The following is a 27,161-nucleotide window of genomic DNA, read 5'->3' as shown; positions in this document are numbered from 1 at the left end:
AGAGGAAGGCAGGCGTCCTATCCCAGTGGAAGCTACTAACGTGGTTGCTGTTGCCGTAACTGACTATGCAGCACGTGCCCCGTGTAGCGCTGGTGCTCGTGCCGTGTGACGGGCGCTGTCCATCCCCTGGTGAGCTGTGTGGAAATTTTCACGGCCTGGTTTACGCTGGTATCCGTGCAAGATCCAGACGGCGCATCAAATGGTTCAAATGGCTCTGAGCACCATGGGACTCAACTGCTGTGGTCATAAGTCCCCTAGAACTTAGAACTACTTAAACCTAACTAACCTAAGGACAGCACACAACACCCAGCCATCACGAGGCAGAGAAAATCCCTGACCCCGCCGGGAATCGAACCCGGGAACCCGGGCGTGGGAAGCGAGAACGCTACCGCACGACCACGAGATGCTGGCCAGACGGCGCATCAACTGAAACCTCATGATCCGCTGTAATTTGCTTTTAGATTGCTGGCACGGATCGAAGTTGATGATATGTGGCCGGGCAATATTCTATTGAGTCATGAGATACGTTTTACACCACAGGGTTGAATGAATACACAGAACTGCCGAATTTGGGGCACTATTAAACCACGTATTGCGCGCTAAGAGCCATTGCACTCGTCGTATGTGACTGACTGTGTGTTGTGTATTCATAAGCGCCTTTGTTCTCGGTTCGTTCTTCTTTGAGGAGAATACACCCGGAGGGCCTGCCAGATGTATTGTGACGTCTGCGCGTTATCGAGACGTGATTGTACAGCTTGTGACTGCTGCTTTGGAAGAGCGCAACTGTGTGGAAACCATTGTTTCCACGCAAGATTCGCCGGCCGCGGTGGTCTAGCGGTTCTAGGCGCTCAGTCCGGAGCCGCGCGACTGCTACGGTCGCAGGTTCGAATCCTGCCTCGGGCATGGATGTGTGTGATGTCCTTAGGTTAGTTAGGTTTAAGTAGTTCTAAGTTCTAGGGGACTTATGACCTCAGCAGTTGAGTCTCATAGTACTCAGAGCCATTTGAACCATTTTTTGAGCCACGCAAGATTGGGCAACAGATGCCGCACGCCCAGTGAAAGATATGCTTAATGCAACCTTCCACAAACGTATTATCCGCAGAAGTTTCCCAGATGTGTGGCCTCCAATATCACCCGACCTAAATCGATGTGACTTTTAGCCATGGGGATATCTAAAATTTACCAGGGAGACATTCGGTCTCTACCTGATCTGAAGGCCAGTATACAGAAACACGTCCCTTAAGATTCAACGGGAACTGCTGCGAGTAATTGTGGATCACGTCGTTTCACGGATGCAGCATCTCGTTGATGTCTCGGTGCTCATACTGAACAAATTGCATAACCGACGGTTAGCAATAAAATCAACATTATGCCTTTATCACTTGTTTGACCATTTCTACCCACGCATCGTTGCTAACCCGTTCCAGATGGAAAAATTTCTAAACATCTTTATTGGAATCACAGCGCGAGATTTGCATATGGTGGCCAAAATCGGAATTATTTTTTTTCCATCCGAAATCAGATCCGCATTAACGCATTAGTATACCTACCAAGTTACGCTCCAAACGATAATTAAAGCCCACACTGGACCGCCGTGAGTAGCTACACTTAAATTATAATCACCTAGTTTAGTCGGTACAACAGGCAAGCCCAAGCTGTCCGGAGATGGAGGTCCTTTTTTCATTCAAAAACCTACAAGGAACATCTAGCTGCACTGCGCACTCGCAACTGCGTGACATATACCACTTTCCTCATTGGAATTTCACACTATGTTCAAAGAAACCAATTGTTCAGTCTGGTAAATTCTCTTACAGCCAAAACTTTCTGACCGGACGCTACAGACTGACCAGCACTTGGATTTCAAACTTGTGGAAACTTCCCCTTACTTAAAGCAATTCTAGATTCAGTGCTGTCATCTCTCAGCTCGTGTGTAATGTAGATTTCAAACTTGAGGAAACTTCCCCACACTTAAAACAACTACAGATACAATGCTGTCATCTCATAGCGCGTTTGGGAGGTTTAGACATATGAAAGTGGCGCAATGTGTTTGTTGTCTTGCAAGAAAACCGCATTTCTATCGGATTTTTATAATTTTTCGTATTTATGCTACGTGAAGTTCAGAACTCTTATTAATCCCCCAAAATAGTTCAATGCAATTCTTAAAAATTCTCGAGAAAATCAGCTTTTACGTTTTACGACCGCCTTTAACATGCTGCATCAAGTTCACTTTTCGTCGACAGGTTGTTTGGCTCTGTGGTAGAATGCTTTCCTCCGCCGTAGGGATATTAGGTTCAATTTCCAGCTGATGCTAATTTTTAAACGGAGGTGTCTGCCCTGCTAGCAGTTCCGTGAAGATTAAAATAAATAAAATGGAAAAAAAAATCATTAGCTGTCGAACTGCTAATCGCTGGTTTGCGTCTCGATTCGGTCATTATATTTTTCGTTCCCTTCCGCTGAGTTCTAATACTATATCATTTAAATTTAAAATTAATCAAATATACGCTAACTAATAGACATATAACTGCTACTTTTATTAAAAATGCGTGTCTTCTTATTTCTAATTACACATCACCCACAAAAAAGCAGTCTCAATTATTATTTTAAAAATATGTTTATTTTTTAAAAATTACAAATTTAATTCTCTTTCATCATTTTGTATTGTACGCTTCATGGAAATGTTCATGGAACATGCACTTTTATTTAAAACTCTTGAAGGCATGGGAATCGAACCTCTGTCAGACACGCGGTAGGCGAGCAAGCTACGACAAAGCCACAGGACCCGTCGGAAAAAAACTTGAGAATTTTAAGAGTTGCATCGAAATGCTTTTTATGGGTGATATTTGAATTCTGAATTTTACATACCACAAACATAAAAAAAAATACGAAAATCTTGCTGACGTGTGTTTGCATTGTTAGATGATCCTAAATCTGTCTTCATGCGGACCGTGCGCTCGAACGTCAACATTTAGCATGCCGAGCTTCTTACTGTATATTGTGGAAAAAGCGCACTACAGAGTCTTTCCGATACAAAGTATGTAAGATAATCTGAACTTGCGTTTGAACGTAGGCCAATGAGACAGAAGAATGCCACCTACGTCACAAGCAAGCCTACGTCACAAGCAAGCCATGTCTCTTTTTCAGTACAGAGTTGGGAGACGACGTAATGTATTTCACCTGAAGGGCGGTTTTATATTATAACCTACATCCTATGAATATATGCGGTTTCAAAACACCAGCACATTGAGGAGGTGTCGAAAACGCGTTCTTATTGCTACGATTTGTTGCAAGAAAATGACGGGAATCGTCAATTTGGTGGTTAAAAAATTTTTGTACAACAACGTGTGTTATATGGAAGTACGCCGTTTCAAAGATTCGGCAGATCGAAGATCCATCAAAAAAGCGTTCTTCTTTGTACGATTTGTTGTAATCAAATGTCAATAATACATCAGCGATTAAAGCCTTAAGGAGACGGTAACATATAATACACAGTGCAGCGCTGGAGTGTAGCGTAGTGAATACAGGCACGGACATACTCAGTAATGTGCATCTGGTTCGCGTCTTGCTGTACCCAAAACTTTTTTTTTACCTTAGAGGTTTCTGGGTCGTCTTAAAAATTTAATAGAAGTATCTTCTGTAACCTTCCATGTTATGTAATTATGAATGTGTCATCTCTCTGGAGTGAGTTTGTTCGATTGACTTTATCTACAAGACAGTCTGAACTACTTGCGGTAAGATATCTCGTATATGTTCTAAAGATTTAGCTACTGAATAAAAACTGATCAAATAAGAACCGTTGCGTTTTATTAAAAAGTGAGAATGACGAAAGAGTTTTTATCTTATGTGGAAGAGTATTGTAAACTGGTATCGCAATATTTGCAATTGAACTTCTACAAGCTGATGTCTTTATTGACTGGACATGAAATTTTCGTTTTTGTTCGATAACATGTTCATTTTTATTTACATGTACTGCAGACAGTCTAGCATATGAAAAAGAGAGGAAACGTGCGTTTTAAGATACCTAACTTAGGAATTTTACGCCCGCTTATTTCGTAAACAATGTGTGTGAGTTGCGAGTCAGATAGAGTTGCAGTCGTGAATCACCAAGCTCTATAGGCAAATAACATTAACCAACGCGTCCAATGTGACGCGGGCGCTGTCTCTCGTGCGGTTGGTTTAAGCGTCTGCGTCCACGTAGACGTCAGCTGCCTTGACCCGTCTAGTGGCGGTTTAAGGCTGTCGCAACTGGTTTACTCTTCTCAGCCTCGAGGGATGGTGTGTACTATGCAGTCCGCATGCTTCACCTGTACTGCGAATTGGTGCTAGAGTGCATTGCGGTCGCGTATACCGCGTTGTGGCAACGTATCTATTAGGTTGTTGCACAAGTAAGCAGCGTTTTTGTTTTGCATGTTGTTATTCCAGTTGCCGTGGATTCTTGTCATTTTTATTTGTAGTTCACTGTTGCTATTTGAGTTTACATATTGTCATTTTTCATTTGGAGCCAGTAACTGGAGTTATGGCCGCTATAAAATGGAGTGCCAAGTGGAGAAATCGGAACATTTCCGACATATTCTTCTCTCTGAGTTCAATTGAGGGGTGACAGCACCGAAGGCAGCCAGAAACACTAGCGCCGTTTGTAGGGATAATGCTGTCGATCAGAGCGAGCCAAGAAAATGGTTTTCTCTTTTCAAGGAGAATCATTTTTACATTAGTGACTCTCTGCATTCAGGTAGACGTTAGGAGTTTGACGACGATCGTTTAAGCACATTAATTCACAGTGATTCTCGTCAGTTCGTTGAAGAACCGGCAAATGTGGAGAACTTTGGTCATTCCAGTATCGTGTGACACTTCCATACAATGGAGAAGGCTCAAAAATCGGGTGTTTATGTACCGCATGGCCAGCCGGAGTGGCCGAGCGGTTCTAGGCGTCACAGTCTGGAACCGCGCGACCGCAACGGTCGCAGGGTCGACTCCTGCCTCGGGCATGGATGTGTGTGATGTCCTTAGGTTAGTTAGGTTTAAGTAGTTCTAAGTTCTAGGGGACTGATGACCTCAAAAGTTAAGTCCCATAGTGCTCCGAGCCATTTTTTGTACCGCATGCTCGAAGCCAAAAGCACAAAAATCAGTGGGTGTTCATACGTTCATTTCTGCTTGCGCGTCGTCAGTTGGTCGTGAGCGACAGCAACCATTCCTATTCTGTATCGTTACTGCTGACGACAAAGGGTGTCCTTATGCTACCGTAACGAAAAGAAAAGAATAGTTGACCCCATTCAAAGCAGTAACTGCCCATACAAAAACCTGCATGCATCCATAAAAGGTAATATTAGGCTTCTGGTGGAACAGCTGACGGTGTGGTGTACTACGAATTGCTTTCCCGGCGTGTAACCATCACTGCTGACACTTATTGTCAAAAACTGAGACGTCTTGCAGACACAGTCCAGGAACGACGACCACGAAGACTGCGTGAAACGATGCTACTCATGACAATGCCCGCCCGCATTCTGCCACACTGACAAAAAATGTTATACAGGAGCTAGGTTGGAAGACTTTCCGCACCCAGCTATTCACCTGATCTTGTGCCCTCAGATTTTTACGTTTTCCCCTCTTTATGGAACAATTTTCAAGAAACTTCCTTTCATGATAAAAATGAGCTCCGAACATAGCTCTACGAGTTCTTCGCCTCAAAACCAAGTGTTTTCTATAGTTGCGGAACCGAAAAGTTACCCCAGCGTTGGTAGACTGTTCTAAATAGGTGAAAGAAAATTATTATTGATAACTAACTTCTCTGTTATGTGTATCTGTTGTGTTTATTCAACACCAACCGATACAAGCGGGTTCATTTCTGAGCGTCCAGGGGCGCGGTAAAGATCGCGTCAGCGCGTTGCACGTTGGCTACCACGGCCCGTGTGACGACGCGCACGCGGTGCTGACTCGTTTCACGTGGCAGGGTCCTCGCGTGCAGCAGCCAGTGGTGCCCCCTCCTCTGATACCCTGCCGGTTCGACGCCGTGGCTGGCCGCTTTTAACGGCTGGAGCCGGCGCATCCGTCTTTATGGGCGGCGATAAACGCTGACGAAGCGAAGCGCGGCTCGGGGGCGATCTCGCGCGGGAACACAATTAAGTGCGCGCCACTCTCCATCCCCCCCCCCCCATCCCGCTACCCCTCCTCCCTGGCCCTCGTCCCCGCACTCAAGGCGTGGCGCGAGCCGATGATGGAGCGCCAATTAGTCGTCGCTCGCACGCCCGCGCCGCGTTAAAAGTTTCGTCCGTGCCGGCTGAGTAACGAGCTGTCTCTAATGGCACTCGTTCCCTCCGGAGTACGGCGCACGTGCATGCCATCCCTTCCTGACATGCGCCTCCACTCTACGGCAAGCACTCTCACCCATAATACTCCTAGCCAACGCATTATTCGTTTATCCAAAGGGATTGTGAAGAGACAAAGATCTCATTTGTGCAGCGCGTTTTACGATTTATCCGAAAGCATTGCGTTGTACTCGAACTACAAGGCTGGCAAAATAAATAAATAAATAAATACATAAATAAAAAAAATCGATACACCAAAAGTTGTGTGACGTGGACGGAAGTTGGTAGGAGCGCTTCTACAGCTGAAAGATGATGTCTATTCAAATTTAGCTCCAGTCGCATAAGAGTAGCGCTAGTCACACCACTATGTTGTTGTGGTCTTCAGTCCTGAGACTGGTTTGATGCAGCTCTCCATGCTACTCTATCCTGTGCAAGCTTCTTCATCTCCCAGTACCTACTGCAACCTACATCCTTCTGAATCTGCTTAGTGTATTGACCTCTTGGTCTCCCTCTACGATTTTTACCCCCCACGCTGCCCTCCAATGCTAAATTTGTGATCCCTTGATGCCTCAAAACATGTCCTACCAACCGATCCCTTCTTCTAGTCAAGTTGTGCCACAAACTTCTCTTCTCCCCAATCCTATATACCTCCTCATTAGTTACGTGATCTACCCACCTTATCTTCAGCATTCTTCTGTAGCACAACATTTCGAAAGCTTCTATTCTCTTCTTGTCCAAACTGGTTATCGTCCATGTTTCACTTCCATACATGGCTACACTCCATACTAATACTTTCAGAAACGACTTCCTGACACTTAAATCTATACTCGATGTTAACAAATTTCTCTTCTTCAGAAACGATTTCCTTGCCATTGCCAGTCTACATTTTATATCCTCTCTACTTCGACCATCATCAGTTATTTTACTCCCTAAATAGCAAAACTCCTTTACTACTTTAAGTGTCTCATTTCCTAATCTAATCCCCTCAGCATCACCCGATTTAATTTGGCTACATTCCATTATCCTCGTTTTGCTTTTGTTGATGTTCATCTTATATCCTCCTTTCAAGACACCGTCCATTCCGTTCAACTGCTCTTCCAAGTCCTTTGCTGTCTCTGACAGAATTACAATGTCATCGGCGAACCTCAAAGTTTTTACTACTTCTCCATGAATTTTAATACCTACTCCGAATTTTTCTTTTGTTTCCTTTACTGCTTGCTCAATATACAGATTGAATAACATCGGGGAGAGGCTACAACCCTGTCTCATTCCTTTCCCAACCACTGCTTCCCTTTCATGCCCCTCGACTCTTATAACTGCCATCTGGTTTCTGTACAAATTGTAAATAGCCTTTCGCTCCTTGTATTTTACCCCTGCCACCTTCAGAATTTGAAAGAGAGTATGCACTAAGAGGATGCAAATTAGCTTTGCTTTAAATACACGCTATAACGGTCGTGAACATTAGTTACTCTTGAAATTTGACGCGCTGAGCTGATGTTAGTGTAGAGTGCCTTAAAGGCGATAAAGGGGCCATTACAATACCTCACTGAGTTTGAACGAGGTCGTGCAATAGGGCTACGTGAAGCTGGATATTCCTTCTGCGACATAGCAGGAAGACTTGCCATTGTACATACAGTAACTGCTGGCAACGGTGCTCACGAGAATGTACAGTCGTAAGAAGACAGCGCTCCTGACGGCCACGTGGCACTACCGAGAAAGAAGACCATAGCGTTCGGCGTACGGCTTTTGCGCATCGTACTGCATCTTCAGCAGGAATTTGAGCAGCAATACGCACCACAGTGACACAACGAACTGTTACATATTGTTTACTTCAAAGACAGCTCCGAGCCAGACGCCCTATAGCTTACATTTTACTGACTCAAGATGTAAGTTCGTTGGACGGCAGGGTAGAGGTGATGAAAGCTGATTCTTCCTCGATGTCAGTCATGGCCGTGTGTTGCTTAGAAGGAGAACAGTTGAGAGCTTGCAACCAACTTGGCTGCGTCCTACACACACTGGGCCTACATCTGGAGTTACGCTCGTCGTTGTACCACGCACCCTAAATACAAATTTATACGTCAATCTGGCGATGCGACCTGTTGTGCTGCTATTCATTAACAGCATTCCAGCTCGCCCACATACCGTATTGTAACCAAACATGCTCTACGGAGCCTGCTCGATCATCAGATTTGTCTCCAATTTAACACTTATGGGACATCATGGGACGACAACTCCAGCGTCATCCTCATCCAGCATTAACTGTCCCTGTATTGACCGATCGAGTTCAGAAGGCGTCGAACGCCATCGCACAAACTGACATATGGCATCTGTACAACAAACACGTGCACGTCTCACGCTTGCTCAAAAAATGGTTCAAATGGCTCTGAGCACTATGGGACTCAACTGCTGTGGTTATCAGTCCCCTAGAACTTAGAACTACTTAAACCTAACTAACCTAAGGACATCACACACATCCATGCCCGAGGCAGGATTCGAACCTGCGACCGCAGCAGTCGCACAGTTCCGGACTGCGCGCCTAGAACCGCGAGACCATCGCGGCCGGCTTCTCACGCTTGCATTCAACATTCTGTCAGTTACACCGCTTATTAATGTACCAGCAATTCACATTTGCAATGGTTTATCTAGCGCTTACTTTAATGTGTGATCTAGCAATGTTAATCACTTAAATATGCTACCCAGACAAACGTATCCCCAAAATTTCGTTACTCTCCATTAATTAGTTTTTGCTGTTGCTATTTTTTTCTGTCAGAATATGTCTTCTCCAAGACGTACGTGATCGTGACAGAGTTGTGGCGGTCTGACAGCACGGCGTATAGCACACATTTAGATTGAATCGAATTGTAGGCAACCAGTTAGACAGAGGTCACCTGCTGCTGCCGGTACGCACAGCTACTGAGTGTCCTGTCATACGGAGTGCAACGAAAAACATCATCTGTTAAACACAATAATGGAACAGACACAGTTCTATTAACAGAAACTAGAGAGGCAATATTGTCATCACCAGCACAAAAACTGTGGCCATGGCAATAACTGCTGTCATTGACACATGCCTTACGAAAAGTGTCAAGGACGACAGTACGATGAGAACTGTATAAACGTAACTTTTATGGTACAGCTACTGTTTCCAGATGTCGTGCAAACCGAAAAAATCCAAAGAAAATGCTTCATGGTGCAAAGAGGGCGAAACCTGGACAACTGACTAATGCAAGAATGTGCTGTGTTTACATATGAAAAGCACCACGAGTAATGTTCGATGTAAACAGACTCCTTTGAATTCTAAACTATGGTGAACGTTCTGTAGTCATTTAAATCATGGTATCGTCGTTTCCAAATTATTGTGTAATCGCACTGAAAGGAAATTTAACTGGTTAAGCATGTGAAATCATATCACAGCTCTCCTTCAGTGGCGAGTTATGTTTTCCGACTCATAATGCCCCCACTCACAAGGCTGGAAACGTCTGACATTGGTTTCCATGAACACGATGACAGCCTCCACTCTTAGGAAATTTTCGAATCACAATTGTAAATCCTGGAAAAAACTGTTAGTGGGTCTCATCTGCCATCACTATGTAATATGGCGTTTAAAGTCTCAAGAAAGCATGCTTCTCAGTTTCGTGTGCAACGGTAGTCCACTGCATGTTTTAGTGTTCGGTAGTCTGTGAAACTGGTGCTAGATATGCTGTAAATACAATTGACACAGCATCAAATTTTTGTATCATGTAAACGTAACATTTTTGGAGATTAAATTTGGAAGATTTCACTGACGCTCTGCCATTCGAAAACATATGATCAGTAGTTCGGCTCACTAATGTTCTTTAACTATTTGATGAACGTATCGCTCGACCGCACCGGCACTCGATCCCGGGAGCTTCGCTTTTCGCGAGGAAGAGCTCTATTGACTCAACTGTCTAACACCCAAACCTCCAGATGTCAGACAGTCATATCAGTACCAATCAAAACATTGACAAAGTTTGTGCCATGTTTTTTCGTCCAGGAGAAGTTGCGTAAATGGTAAGTAATAGGTAATACATGATCTACGGAGCGAAGGAAAAGCGTAAGTGTGGGCATCTCTCGTAAACAGCTCGAGTGCGGAAGTTTGTAGAGCGTTAGTTTGTCTAATGAGGGTTCTGGATTCGAGAGTAGTCGTGCCAATTTTTGTACTATAATGCGTCTCAGGATGTTGTAAGAGTCAACATGTTCTGACATACAACAGGACAATTCGGTGTTTTTAGCAATGTTCTATTCGCAGTCCACTTTCGCATCGTTTATCTGAAAGTAGCAAACCTATCGCCAACGGCCTTGACGCAGTGGTAAAACCGGTACCCGTCAAATCACCGAAGTTAAGAGCTGCCGGGCTGGGCTAGCACTTGGATGGGTGACCATCCGGTCTGCTGAGCTCTGTTGGCAAGCGGGGTGCACTCAGCCCTTGTGAGGCAAACTGAGGAGCTACTTGATTGAGAAGTAGCGGCTCCGGTCTCGGAAACCGACATACGGCCGGGAGAGCGGTGTGCTGACCACATGCCCCTCCATATCCGCATCCAGTGACGCCTATGCGCGGAGGATGACACGGCGGCCGGTTGGCACCATTGGGCTTTCATGGCATGTTCGGGATGAGTTTAGTTTAGTTTTTAGCAAACCTATAGAGTACATTTCTAGCTTCACAGAATAAACACAACTAGTCAAAACAGAAGAATAAAGAAAGAATTGCATCAATCGGGAGGAAGTATTAATAGCAATAACAATAACAAGAATAATAACTGACTTCTAGATTGCAGCACCGCCTTACATCTATAAACTCCGAACACTCATTTTACATGTAAGAGACATGTTGATCCATATAACAGTTTCACACGTACTACAATAGAAAAACTGGCAGGACTAAGGCTTGAATTCGGGACCCTTTGTACGATGAACTAAGGCTCTCTCGACTTCCCCACGGCAGCCTCCCATAAGACATACGCTCACAGTTACGCTTTTCCTGTGCTCCGTATGTCATGAGGTATTTATTACTTACCATTTACGCACGTTCTCCTGGACTACACCGCGTAGCACGAACTACGAGGGTTGCCCAGAAAGTTATGCACTGCATGTTTTGCTTCAACAGTTCTTTATTGAACATAATGAGAATTACACACACGAAAGAATGGTGTTTTATCTACACATCCTATTTTCCCACGTAATCTCCATCCCTTCCTATGGCCTTCCTCCAGCACGAAACAAGGGTGTGCATGCCCTGTTGGTACCAAGACTTGTCTTGGTGTCGGAGCCAGTGCTTCACTGTGTGAGTCATCTCCTCATCGTCCTCAAAATGTCTTCCAAGAATAGTGACCGGTAATGGTCCAAACAAGTGGAACTGCGAGGGGTTCAATGGTTCAAATGGCTCTGAGCACTATGGGACTTAACATCTGAGGTCATCAGTCCCCTAGAACTTAGAACTATTTAAACCTAACTAACCTAAGGACATCACACACATCCATGCCCGAGGCAGGATTCGAACCTGCGACCGTAGCAGTCGCGCGGTTCCAGACTGAAGCGCCTAGAACCGCTCGGCCACCGCGGCCGGCGAACTGCGAGGGGTCTAGGTCAGGTGTGCCCGGTGTGACAGAAGTGGATGTCACCCCGATCGCTGCAAATCTTGGAGCTCCGCCGAACCGCCTTCTGATGACCTCACCCTCCGTGCGCAGAGACTAACTATACTTCTGTCGACAGCAGATGCTCCATATACTTTGCACAAACGTTTGTGAATATTTCCCACAGTTTCTTTCTCTGCAGTGAGAAATTCAATGACGACACTTTGCTTGTAACGTACATCACCTACAGACGCCATTTTGAAACTGTCCTGCAGCTATGCTATCTGTCGGAAATGACGGAAACTTGGCGCGCTAACTCAGGGGACTTCACATAATACATACTTAACGTTTCGCATTCGTAGCATTGTTTTCGGCTGAGAAAAAATGCTGTGCATTACTTTCTGGGCAATCCTCGTATACTGATGTTTTGGTTGGTGCTCTATCTAGGTACAACGTTTGGTACCGATCTGACTGTTGACATCTGGGGGTTTGGGTGTAAGCACAATTCATGACTGGGTTCCACAGCTGCACTTTCGCCGGTAACTCTTCTACCACCTTCCAAACTTCACGGAAGTTCTCCTGCGTATCATTCGGAACTAGCGCTCCCGGAAGAAAGGACACTGCTGAGGAATGTCCGCTCGCTAGAACACTTGCCTGCGAAAGGCCGTGACCTCAGAGTATCTGTCTGGCACACAGTTGTAATAAACCTGGAAGTTTCCGATCAACGCACTCTCTGCTGCAGAGTGAAAATCTTTCTGGAAACAATCCCCCGGGCTGCTACTAAGCCGTGTCTCCGCAATAGCCTTCCTTCCTCGAGTGCAAGTCCCGCGAAGCATGCAGGAGAAGTTCCGTCAAGATTGGAAGGTAGGAGATGAATTACCAGCGGGAGTAAAGCTTTCACGACGGGTCGTGAGTCACACCTGCATTGCTCAGTCGGTAGGTTAAGAGGTGGTGCAGTGAAACAAGTTCATTCCTCATGGCGACGGTTGAGATCTGGTGTGATGAGCATCCAGCAGTGATGGAAACTGAAGCGAAATTCCTTGTTTCTCAGCCTGCGCAACTGACAGAAATAAAGTTATCAGCCAATGGGGTTGTGGCGATATTCGAGTTTCAGTCAAGTCACCTCAGGAATAAACTGACGTCAAGGAAAAGAATGCCAAATACCTTCACCATTCTGCTGCAAGACATTCCACAAGGCCCAGTGCCCAACTGTGGAGAGATTAACGAATTCACTAATGACACATACAGCCAGCACTGGCTATAAGTCAAAGTACGTGCGCACTGTATTGAGCGCGCTGTGTTCCGTATCATTCACCTTCCTACAGGAGGAAATCCACTGTAGGCTTCAGTATCAGCTATAATCAATTCTGAGCCACGGGAAGAATTCTTTAAGTATTGCCAAAAAGGCTACTGTGCGTCTTCAAGCAGTTGATGTGTTTCTATTAGTGAGTTGCTGCATACTGGAACGGGAGAAGCATCTTTGAGGAAGAAAGGAAGGAAGGAAGATTGAGTTTAACGTCCCGTTGACACTGAAGTCATTGCAGACGGAGCACAAGCTCGGATTAGGGATCGATGGGGAAGGAAATCGGCTGTGCCCTTTCAAAGGAACCGTCCTGGCATTTGTCTGGCGTGCTTTAGGGAAATTACGGAAAACCTGAATCTGGGTGGCCGGACGCGGGCCTGGACCGTCGTCCTCCCAGATGTGAGTCCAGTGTGCTAACCACTGCGCCATGAAGGCCGCTGTGGCCGAGCGGTTCTAGGCGCTTCAGTCTGGAGCCGCGCGACCGATGCGGTAGCAGGTTCAAATCCTGCCTCGGGCACGGATGTGTGTGATGTCCTTCGGTTAGTTAGGTTTAAGTAGTTCTAAGTTCTATGGGACTGATGACCACAGATCTTAAGTCCCATAGTGCTCAGATCCATCTGAACCACTGCGGCACCTCGCTCGGTCATCTTTCAGGAATACTTAAACTGTTGCATAATGTGTTGCTGCTGAGCTTATTAATGCAGCATACGGATCTTTCAACTCCTTTCCTGTCAGGAGGAAACATGAACTTGAGCGAGTTGAAAACACAACTACAACTGAATATGATCAGATTGTGGTTAATAAATTTATTTTTTCCAGCATCTGCACACGAAAGGCGAAGGTCCCAGTTTCGAGTACCGGTTCAGAAGTTTGAGATCAACGCACATTCCACTGCAAAGTCCAAATTTCATCCTGGATACAAGCCCCCCCTGCCCACCAGGCTGTGGCTACGCCATGTTCCCGCCACATTCTTTCTCCTGTGAGTGTTAATCCAGCAAGGTATACAGCAGAACTTCTGTGAAGCTTGAAAGGTGGGAGGTTGGGTACTAGAGGAAGTAAAGCTCTGAGGGCGGGTCGTTAGATGAGCTGGCCAGTTCTGTGCATAGAGCATTTACCTGAAAAACGCAAAGGTCACAGATTCGCCTCACGGTCCATCGTACAGTTTTAATATGCTAGGAAGTTTCAAATGAGCACACACTGCACAGCAGAGAGAAAATTCATTCTAGAGAATTTAATGCTTTGCTAGAAACACCCTCACACTCAGTAAAATAATTACCTTTTACTGACCTGATGAATTTTGTGATTTCTTTTCGTGTCGCATTTCTGTCTGTGGGCAGTGTATGCAGTGTTTGCCGAAATTAACTTATGCTTCAGTAACTGTTTGTTTATTGGTGAATGAAATGTTTGCTGCCCTCGTGAGGAAGTAAGCATTCAATTTGGTGGCCAATGATTTCAATGTGTCATCATTTCTTCCACTGCTGTTTTCTGGAGACTCAGTTCCATTTTTATACGCAAAACAATCGTTTAGAACAAACATGTCTGTATCGCCTTAACAGTATGTTTATAGCTTTCGCCGCATGTAGGAGGACATATTGCACAGACTTCACAACTATTTAATATACACTACTGGCCATTAAAATTGCTACACCACGAAGATGACGTGATACAGACGCGAAATTTAACCGACAGGAAGAAGATGCTGTGATATGCAAATGATTAGCTTTTCAGAGCATTCACACAAGGTTGGCGCCGGTGGCGAAACCTACAACGTGCTGACATGAGGAAAGATTCCAACCGATCTCTCATAAACAAACAGAAGTTGACCGGCGTTGTCTGGTGAAACGTTGTTGTGATGCCCGTCTAAGGAGGAGAAATGCCTACCATCACGTTTCCGCGTTTGGTGAAGGTCCGATTGTAGCCTATCGCGATTGCGGTTTATCGTATCGCGACATTGCTGCTCGCGTTGGTAGAGATCCAATAACTGTTAGCAGAATATGGAATCGGTGGTTTCAGGAGGGTAATACGGAACGCCGTGCTGGATCCCAACGGCCTCGTATCACTAGCAGTCGAGATAACAGGCATCTTATCCGCATGGATGTAACGGATCGTGCAGCCACGTCTCTATCCTTGAGTCAACAGATGGGGACGTTTTCAAGACAACAACCATCTGCACGAACAGTTCGACGACGTTTGCAGCAGCATGGACTATCAGCTCGGAGACCATGGCTACGGTTACCCTTGACGCTGCATCACAGACAGGAGCGCCTGCGATGGTGTATTCAACGACGAACCTGGGTGCGCGAATGGCAAAACGTCATGTTTTCGGATGAATCCAGGTTCTGTTTACAGCATCGTGATGGTCGCATCCGTGTTTGGCGACATCGCGGTGAACGCACACTGGAAGCGTGTATTCGTCATCGCCATACGGGCGTATCCCCCGGCGTGATGGTATGGGGTGCCATTGGTTACACGTCTCACTCACCTCTCGTACGAATTGATGGCACTTTGAACAGTGGACGTTACATTTCAGATGTGTTACGACCCGTGGCTCTACCCTTCATTCGATCCCTGTTAAACCCCTACATTTCAGCAGGATAATGCACGACCGTATGTTGCAGGTTCTTTACGAGTCTTTCTGGATACAGAAAATGTTCGACTGTTGCCCTGGCCAGCACATTCTCCAGATCTCTCACCAATTGAAAACGTCTGGTCAATGGTGGCCGAGCAACTGGCTCGTCACAATACGCCAGTGACTACTCTTGATGAACTGTGGTATCGTGTTGAAGCTGTATGGGCAGCTGTACCTGTACACGCCATCCAGGCTGTGTTTGACTCAATGCCCAGGTGTATCAAGGCCGTTATTACGGCCAGAGGTGGTTGTTCTGGGTACTGATTTCTCAGGATCTATGCACCAAAATTGCGTGAAAATGTAATCACATGTCAGTTCTAGTATAATATATTTGTCCAATGAATACACGTTTATCATCTGCATTTCTTCTTGGTGTAGCAATTTTAATGGCCAGTAGTGTAGAAAGCTACTGATGTATCATCACTACAATATGTAATCTATGATTAATACTGGAGTATGCACACAATTTTACTATACAACAGATGTTTTGGATCGTGCGGAAAGGTTTGTTCCCTAGCGGAAAACAGTGGTACTATCCACAGAGAGAGTACGGTATTGACTAATGCCCGTTGACGCTATTTAGAAGCGCATCGCATGTTCTGCCGCCCTCCTACAGCACGAGACGCATTCGTGCAGCATACGACATTCCACTGCCTCGGCGACAACGCTGACTCAGTCCTCATAACCGAGCAGTAACTCATTACATTAATGGCGTCACTTCCAGTAACTGGCCAGGGCCGCCGTCTGCGTGTATCACGCAGCGTCCAGCGCACTTAAACACTTTGTTTCCTCTACTGGTGTACGATCTGCTCACATTATACTCAACCGCCTACTGCGTCTGATAACGGCGATACGGAATCGAGCACTATGTGAGAAAGATAATAGAGTGGACGATTTATCTACGCTACAAAACGGGGTAACTGTCCGTAACAGGGCCAATGTAGTCATTATTTGTGAAGCTGTACAGTTTATAAATTATTTGTTTGACGTTTTGTAAGATGGAGAGGGAGAAGAGGCTCATTACGAATAGCTGACGATAAAATAACAGATCACTGCCTTCTACAAACGCAGTAGTATGACCATCTATCTAATTGTGTGGTGAACCACATTTGTACATTGAAGAGCCAAAGAAACTGGTACACCTGCCTAATATCAGGTAGGGCCCCCGTGAGCACGTAGAAGTGCCGTGACATGGACATGACTAATGTGTGAACCACGGACATTAATTGATGCAGGCGATCAGACAGGATGCTTACGTACCTGTCACCTGTCAGAGTCGTATCGAGATGTACCAGGGGTCCTACATCACTCCAACTGCACACGCCCCACACCATTACAGAGCCTCCATCAACTTGAACAGTCCCCTGCTGACTTGGAGGGTCCATGGATTCATGATGTTGTCTCCATACCCGTACACGTCCATCCGCTCGATACAATTTGAAAAGAGACTCGTCCGAACAGGCAAAAGACGAGGGCCGTTCAGAAAGTAACCTCCGGTTGATTTAAAAAAATACACCAAGTTAAATAAAAATATTTTAATATATACATCTTACAACTACATCTTTGCACTATTTTTCTACATAGTCTCCATAGCGATTGAGGCACTTATCGTATCTCTTCACAAGCTTTGAAATTCCTTCTGCATAAAAATCACCCGCTTGTGCCTGGAGCCAGCCTGTGACCGCATCTTTGAGCTCTTCGTCGTCATCAAACCGCTGTGACCCGAGCCATTTCTTCAAATGCATGAAGAGGTGATAATCACTTGGCGCCAGGTCTGGGCTGTAAGGTGGATGGTTGATAACGTCCCACTTGAAGGACTCAAGAAGGGCCGTTGTTCTGCGAGCAGAGTGAGGACGGGCGTTATCGTGCAAAAAAACGATACCGGAAGTCAGCATACCACGGCGTTTGTTCTGTATAGCCCGTCGTAACTTTTTTATTGTTTCACAGTACACGTCTTGATTAATGGTCGTACCACGTTCCATGAATTCAACCAACAACACCCCTTTGGCATCCCAAAACACCGTTGCCATCAGTTTTCTGGCAGAAAAATCTTGCGAGGCTTTTCTTGGTTTGGTAGGCGAATTTGAATGTGCCCACATCTTTGATTGTTCTTTTGTCTCAGGGTTCACGTACTTAATCCAGGTTTCGTCACCGGTCACGATTCTGTTTAACAATGGTTCTCCTTCGTCCTCATAACGTGACAGAAAGTCTAATGCAGAGGCCATTCTTTGAGTTTTGTGGTGGTCGGTAAGAATTTTGGGCACCCATCGTGCACAGAACTTACGGTAACCCAATCTTGCTGTCACTATCTCGTACAAGAGAGTCTTAGAAATCTGTGGAAAACCAGTAGACAACTCCGACATTGAGAAACGTCGATTTTCACGAACTTTTGCATCAACTGTCTGAACGAGTTCGTCAGTCACCAATGATGGTCTACCACTCCTCTCTTCATCATGAACGTTTTCTCGTCCACTTTTAAATAAACGTACCCATTCACGGACAACTCCTTCACTCATAACTCTTGGTCCGTACACGGCACAAAGCTCACGATGAATAGCTGCTGCAGAATTTCCTTTGGCTGTAAAAAACCTTATGACAGCACGCACTTCACATTTGGCGGGGTTTTCTATTGCAGCACACATTTCAAACTGCCACAAAAACTAAACTAGCGCAGGTATGACGTTCACTCGACCACGGCTTGATGCCGACGGACCTGTTGAGTGCGTGAACGCACAGATGGCGTCGCTACTCCCCCCACAACCCGCACTGTGACCAATCGGAGGTTACTTTCTGAACCGCCCTCGTATTTCCAGTATCAACAGTCCAATGTCGGTGTTGACGGGCCCAGGCGAGGAGTAAAACTTTGTATCGTGCAGTTATCAAGGGTGCACGAGTGGGCTTTCGGCTCCGAAAGCCCATATCGATGATGTTTCGGTGAATGGTTCGCATGCTGACACTTGTTGATGGCCCAGTATTGAAACCTGCCGCAATTTGCGGAAGAGTTGCACTTGTGTCTCGTTGAACGATTCTCTTCAGTCGCCGTTGGTCCCGTTGTTGCAGGATCTTTTTTCGGCCGCAACGATGTCGGAGATTTGATGTTTTACCGCATTCTTATGTTCACGGTACACTCGGAGATACTGTGTTCCAAGTTCAAACTCACTTAAATCTTGATAAACTGGCATTGTAGCAGCAGTAACCGATCTAACAACTGCGACAAACGCTTGTTGTGTTATATAGGCGTTGCCGACCTCAGCGCCGTATTCTGCCCGTTTACATATATGTGTATTTCTTTGGCGCTTCAGTATATATGAAATTTACTATGGTATGAAATCTGAAAATCCTTGGTACGTCAACAGTGGTGGGTGGAACTACGCACCAAGCACACAAACTCGGAATTTATAGAGGTAGTGGTCGTCTTGTGAGCTGGTTCTCGACGTCTTGCCAGATGGAAGTGATCACTAATAATGGTAGTGTACCGCGCAAACATTCCTCATAGGCATGAGTACAACCAACTGTCCATAAGCGCAGCAAGAAATTTACTCACTGTCTGCACACTAAATCGAGCGAATAATTTCTCAGTCACAACTTTTATTTTACTTGGTACGCCAGAAATAACAACAGAATTTCAGAGAGGAACTAGAGCGGATGTAGAAGATTTTTTAACATGAAAAAGGAATTTGTGTGATATAGCGGCTATGTTATCCCAAGCCGTCTTGTCGCTTCGTCTGAGGGAAATGCAGACGTTGATTAGGTGAATGAGTTTCATTCTATCTTAGAACAAATCCTGGATGTGTGCGCCATTGACTTTGCTGCACAACTGAAGTTGTCGAGAGACGTTTTATGTTTCGTGAACATGACCTCGAATCGCTCAGTAGTTACAGCTACGAAGTTTTCCTCTTTATTTATGGGGTTCTGGTCCAAATGGGACTCGGTTCGTTTCTAGAGATAAAATTTAAGTGGCCTGAGATAGAGTGATCTTGCTAGCCAGTCAACGTATCCATCGCGCATTTCGGCCAAACAAACGTCCGAGATATCTACTGTCGAAGAATTTTATCGCTTCGTATGTGAAGGGGCCGACGGCATGTCATGCTGGAGCCTCATTCAACATCTGATTTGAAGCGAAATCCATAACAAGACCTCAGAATACCGCTTGAAGAACGACGAGATCAGTAGGGGCCGTTAAGACGGAGAGGAAGAATGTAAAATAAGCTGTGATTCATTTAAATCTAAATAGAACTGGAAACCGTTGCAGAAAATTTTAGACAACTTGAAGGTAATAACACTCATACATGAAAGAGACAAATACTGAGGACATATTTCGAGTGAATTCACATAAACAATTCACAGAACTATGTTTGTGAAGACCGGAGACAGCACAGTTCGTCGATAAGTACATAGAGTAAACTACTTTCGACTTGGCAAATCATTTGGTCGAAAGATGTGACGTTATCTGCGCTTGAGGTTAATTAAATACAGTGTGTGTCCCATTTAATCATGCAACCAATCAAACTTGCATATTTCATCGACGTCATGCGATGAATTTTAATGGCTGCAGTCAGTTCCAGGTTTCTGGTCTCCACATACAACTACAGCTACATACATAATCCGCAAGTCACCGCGCGGTGCGTTTCAGAAGGTACCCTGTACCAGTACTAGTCATTTACGTTCCACTCACAAATGGAGCGAGAAGAAAACGACTGTCTATATACCTCCGTATGAACCCTAATTTCTCGTACCTTGTTTCCGTGGCCCTTACGCGAAATATATGTTGGCGGTAGTAGAATCGTTCTGCAGTCAGCTTCAAATGCCTGTTCTAAAAATTTTCTATTTTTTGCTCCTCAAAAGAACATTGCTTTCTATCCAAGGATTCTTCAAACCTATCGGTAAAAAATCTAGCCTGTGAATCGCTTCGATGTCTTCCTTTAATTGACCTCGGACGGATCCCATGTGCTGGAGCAGTACTCACGATTAGGTCACACTATCATCCTACATGCGGTCTCCTTTACAGATGCACCACACGTTCCGAAAATATCTCCCAATAAATCGAAGCCGATCATTCGCTTTCCTTGTCACAATCCTTATATCCTCGTTCTATTTCATATTTCTTTGCAACGTTACGCCCAGTAATTTTTAAACTACAAGCACTGTAGCCGAAAGTTACGGGTTTGTTTTTCCTACTCATCCGCATTAACTTAAATTTTCCTACAATTAGAGCTAACTGTTATTCCTTAAACCAACTAGAAATTTTGTCTAAGAGGTCTTGTATCCTCTTACATTCACTCAACTTCGACACCCTCCCGTACACTATAGCATCATCAACAAAATACCGCATACTGCTGCCCATCCTGTCCGCCAGATCATGTATGTATGTAAAAGATGATAACGGTCCTATCACACTTTCCTCGAGCACTCTTGACGATTCCCTTGCCTCTGATGAACACTCGGCGTCCAGGAAAACCTACTGGTTTCTATTACATAAGAAGTCTTGGAGCCGCTCACATATACGGAACGTATTCCATATGCTCCTACCTTCCTTATTAGACTGGAGTGTGACATAGTGTCAAACGCTTTTCGGAAATCTATGATTATGGAATCCTTCATCTATAGTTCGCAGTTTCATAGCACAATATTTACATCGTAAGCAATTTACAAAAGACGTTCACAGTAACGACTAACATCAGACAAAACTGATTCAAATGGCTCTGAGCACTATGGGACTTAACGTCTGAGTTCATCAGTCCCCTAGAACTTAGAACTACTTAAACCTAACTAACCTAAGGACATTACACACATCCATGCCCGTGGCAGGATTCGAACCTGCGACCGTAGTGGTCGCGCGGTTCCAGGCTGAAGCGCCTAGAACCGCTCGGCCTAACATCAGACATTTTTATGCACCTATCTACATTTAGATAAAAAGTATAACAAGTCTGCACAACCAACCGTGACACCAGCGTAGGCCACGAAACGACGTACAAACATGTGGGAGCGACCATTCTTGGGTCCACTAATACTGAATAAAATCTTCTCTGTTTTCAAGCCGCTTCATTTCGAATAGAATTCTCGATCTTTCGATTGCTATCTCAGCTATCGTCGTCAGCAGTAAAACTACTGAGTGTCGGGGCTGGCACGATTTTCTGCTTACATAGCTAGAGTACGGCCGCTGGCGCCAATCAGGGAGGCCCGAACGATGCGTGCAAGGAAGGTGATCTGAGCAGCTCTGAGCATCTCCGGCCCACCGCGGGACCGAGTGGCGTCACGTGGCACGAGCGGCCAGCGCCACGTTTGAAACTGCCGCTCCCGCCTCCTACAAGCGTCAGGCATCCGTCGTTGCTTCCTTTTCACATCCCCCCATGCCCTGATCAATGTGTACCCCTGGTCTTTTTTAGAATTATTGCTGTTCATTCTAACCTCAGCCGCTACTTTTATAATCGAATCCCAGTATGTTGGTTCAAATGGTACAAATGGCTCTGAGCACTATGGGACTCAACATCTTAGGTCATAAGTCCCCTAGAACTTAGAACTACTTAAACCTAACTAACCTAAGGACATCACACACACCCATGCCCGAGGCAGGATTCGAACCTGCGACCGTAGCAGTCCCGCGGTTCCGGACTGCAGCGCCAGAACCGGTAGACCACCGCGGCCGGCCCCAGTATGTTGCAGCATGAGGCAATATTCCAGACAATGCTCAGCTATGGCCGACTTTTCAAGATTCCCTTGTTTAATACGTCTCTTGTGATCAGTACAATGCTCTGCAACTGTCTGACCTACACAGATGTTGCAGTACTCGCCAGGGACATCATACCTATCTGGCACGCAAAGAGCTATATCGTCTTTAACAGGGCGCTCCATATCTCGTATTTTGGGGGCGATGCCGGAACGTTGGTCTTAGTCCATGTCTCTGCAGTACAAGTCTTAAACTGCTGCTCGTTGTCCCGCAGTATGGCAGGAAAGCCGCCGGCTTGGCCTTTCCTGTCGATTCACAAGGCGTCCTTCTTCGGTGCCACCTAAAAGCGTTTGCAGTGTCTCTCTTGCTATCACCATTTTCTCTGAACATGTGGTGCAATTTAGACTGTAGGTGGTCGTCGTCAGAAATAATAATATTTCCTGATTACAATCATAGCAAAATAAAATAAATGAATTCTTTAAGAAATTTAAAATGACAGGGTTGATGAGTTAAGTGCCTTATCCTAAAGGGATTTCTGGCTAATTCGAAAGCCGGTGCTATGCTTTACGAGTCTGTAATATTTTAGTAGTTAAGGAGAGTTTAATATTATGTGTCACAGTTTAGTAATAAGAAATGAGATGATGAATTTCGGTTATAATTGTACGTGAAAAACATGATATTTTGTCTTCCGGCATTAGCTGAATAAGCATTACTTTTCAAAACTGTCTTGTAATTGCATTTTATTATTGCATAACACTTTTTGTTGCGTCTCAGATAGATATCATGTGCAAATGCAAAATGTTCCTCAAGTTTCCTCCAGCCAGCGCTAAGTCAAGTCAAACCAAGCCAGCGCGCCGCATAACAATCAAAATGATAAACATGGAGACAGCCGGTTCTGCAAATAATATGGCATACTCCGGAAGCTATTGCCTCACCTAGCTCGGCTGGGAAGTCTGAACCGTTACTTCAGTGACATGACCTCACTGCGGAGGGATCATAACGCCATTCTTACAGGACAGCACGATGTCGCAAGTACGAGCAGATGTTTCATAAGAACAAGAAAGAAGGTGCACCCGTGGTATAGGGGCAAGTCTGGCTTTAGAAGCCGAGCAGTGCAGACACGCTCTGTGTTTGCGCCTGCGACACGCAGAGGCTGCCCTTATTTACTTTGTGGACTTTAGACTCCTCTTGCCTGTGAGCAAGAACAGGGCCAATCGCTTGAGGAAAGCAACACTTCGATTTACCTTTAACAATGAATATACACCACCAAAAGCTCTGGAAGTAGAACGCTTCCTCCGAGTTGAGGCAAAGATACCACTGTCATACACATTGCGAATACACCTTGTATGTCAACGCCGCTGACAACGCGACGTGAGAGATGATTTTGAAATCTGCTTAGCGTGGCTTCCGGTTTTGTCACGCTGACAGAAATGTCGGCGCAGTCACGCTGGCACATGCGGGCTTGGGCTTTCGTACCAGAAGCGTGTTTGAGTTTCATTTCGAGCTTCCGGCAAAAGTCATTACGGCTTTCTGACGCTACGGCGTGGTTCACCGTCACACCGCACAACGCTGTTTAAGCAGGGTGCGTCAAATAACGATTGAATTTCGTTGTCACGTGTCATCCTATTTAAACATCAGTGGGCGTCGCGCGGTCGTTACATACGACGGTCAACCCAAGACCTGCTCTGGGTGTGGCAAGGAGGGTCGTTTGCGTTCTCAGTGTCTGCAACGGCGCATCACTCAAATGCCACGCGCTGAGACGCCGAAAGAGACTCCCTTACTTCGCTGACCGCTTTCACACGCGACACGCCAATCTGCCGAGTCCGACGTAACGCAGTCGCTTGCGCCCCTCCTTCCTCCCACTGCATCTACGCCTGCCGACCCCGTGCCGGACGCTTCAGTGTAACTTTCAACACCTTTGTGCTGGAACATCGGGAATCCCTTCGGTCTTCCAATAATGAACGTCGGGTGCACAAGCAACGGTCACCAAAGAAGCGCGAGCGGTGAGGCCGCACGATCTCTGACTGGGATAACTGGTCTCCCACCCATGTTTCAGTACCGATCGCCCTAGTGACACTTTGTTTTCTCAAGATGAAGATGACCACGATGTTATTTTGACAAACGGACTGGCAATGATAAGTACGATGCCTGCGTGAACCGACGATCTGGAAAAACTCTACCCCACTGGCGACTCGCCTGTTCTGTTGCCGCCATTAGCAATTTTTTCAATGGGTCGCATGTACACAACTGAGGCGCCGACGACATCGGCATGGAGCGACGATGTCGAGGACGCTCCGGACCCAATGCAGATGCCTGCGGCACCGCCGACTGAGCAATAAACGCACGGCAGCAGCAGTGGATTCTAGGGACATCCGGCGAGCGGCGCTGCCGGGTGTCCCCTTTCTGTTGCCTACTGGCGGAATTCCCCCACGCGGCGAGCCACAGCTTCGGACGTCCGAGTGGCTACGTTTAAAATCAACGTTAACATCCAGGTGAAAGTCCAGCTTCTGCGAGAATGGTTTCGGCATCCGACATTGACGTCGTGCTGCTTCAGGAAGTGTACTTGACCGCCCTCTTGGATGTTGCCGATTTCGACTCTTACGCCTCTCCTAGTGACGACCTTGGATGCGGAGTAGCCGCATATGTTCGCGAAGTGATGTACCTGCCATCCACGAAGGGTATGACGCCATGATGGGCACCTCCATTGTAAATATGACACCACGTGTGGTTCTGACCATAACAGGAGCAGATCTCGATTTTACTCTGAGGATATCACTCCCTTCTTAATTGGCAGCTATGAATATTACCCGCTTGGCGGCGACTTCAGCTGTGTTTTACATCGGAAGGACCAACAACAACACACCAATCCCTGCCAGGAACTGTGCATTCGTCCGCGGCCTTTCCTTCTGTGACATATTGGAGATTTGACATGGCGATGCACAAGGCAATACGTATCATATGGGCCACTCTGCGAATCGCCTGGATAGGATTTATGTCTTCCAGGGTCTCGTAGGAGCTATCCAAGATGCAGAACGCTGGCCATGGCGTTCTCGGACCACTCTGCATACATCACCACCATCCTCCTCCCACGGCATGCGCTGTGGCGCAAGCTTGTGCCGTAGAAATCAAACACCACGCACGTTACCAGTCCTGACTGCCGGCAACGTGTAGCGGAGGTTTGGACAGCGTGCGAACGCCGGCGTCCTGTCGTTACCCTTCAAGCGATAATAACTCAGATTATTCAATGGAAATGACAGGTAAAATCAAGTGAACTTTGAGGCTTAATTCCGTGCACACCAGGAAGTAACTCGTCGATCACAGAGTTGCCAAACATACGTTGCCTTGTTGCCAAATCTCAGTTACAGTACCAGCAGGAAGAAGGCGAACCGATGTGATCCTACAGCGGTCTGGGAAGTGACCATAGCTGGTGTCTCCAAGTCGCGGCTGCTACGGCCTGGAATACGTAATGCGTCTGATTCGCTTTCTGTAACTAGGTTTAGGGACTGGAGCGTAGTTACTAATAATACTCAGAACTGACTGCAAACTGAGCATCATAAATCAGTAACTCTCATTGTTGTTTTTATATTTCTTTCGTAAGTGTACTGCGACAGCGATGGCTTGGTGACCGGAGTGTGCTATGCCTATGACACGGCGAGTCTCGCTGCAGTTTGGCAGGGAGGTATCTGCATGGAACCGGCATACAGCCGACTTCCACTTCACTGAGCTTGTGACCTTGATACTCAACCAACCTTTACGGCTGTTCAGACGGATCGCAACAGGATCAAGGCTCACATAGTTGTGCTGGCCCGTCGTAGACTGCAGGGAGTGGTCGTGAGGACTCGCCATCAAGATACCGCGTGACAGAAAGACCACCTCAATGCAACACATCGTGTTTTACAGGAAACACTGCCGTCAACAATGGGTCTCGGAGCTAGTCACTCTTGGAGGGTATCAGGCCTCCAACCAGGCAGATATCGTGGCTGGCGTTTTGGAACACTTTCACCACATCTTCCAGTATGAGAGTCATGACGTTCATGATTTGGAGCCGTTTTTGCCCTACATCACTCACATCATCTCGGTAATCGAAACGGAAACCCTGATGGAGGACTTCATCTTTGATGACGTCAAGGATGCGATGGCGAAGAGTGCTCCAAACAAGTCACCTGGTGTGAATTGCTGCCTTGTGGAATTTTTCCAGGCTTCTCATGATTTGATGGCATCAAGGCTGACTACGATTTTCGTCGAACTGTTGAGCTAGCCTCCTAGGTTCTACTGCCGTTTGTTGAAGGCATTACCATCCCAGTTCACAAGCCATCACAGGGGAATACAACTGCCCATTACACCCTCTAACTTTACTCAGTGCCGACTACAAGACATTTGCATGTATTTTGGCGACACAATGCCGTCGGATCCTTCTGAGTAAAATACCTACAAAACAAACGACGCTGGGGGAACCCATCAATACTCAGACGGCCACTGGTGAATATCGTGATGTGATTGCACTAGCAGCTACGTGAAATCTCCGTGTAGCATTGATGGCTGTCGATTTTGATAGTGCTTTTGATCGGCTGCGACGTGGTTATTCTTTGCTGTCGTGTAGCGGATGGGCTTCCTGGCCCGCTTCACTGGTACGCTACGTCGTCTCTACGCCAGCGCCCGGTCACTTGTCCAG

Source organism: Schistocerca nitens, chromosome 1 (assembly GCF_023898315.1).
Source record: "Schistocerca nitens isolate TAMUIC-IGC-003100 chromosome 1, iqSchNite1.1, whole genome shotgun sequence".
NCBI lineage: Eukaryota > Metazoa > Arthropoda > Insecta > Orthoptera > Acrididae > Schistocerca > Schistocerca nitens.
Note: the sequence above shows the minus strand (reverse complement) of the source record.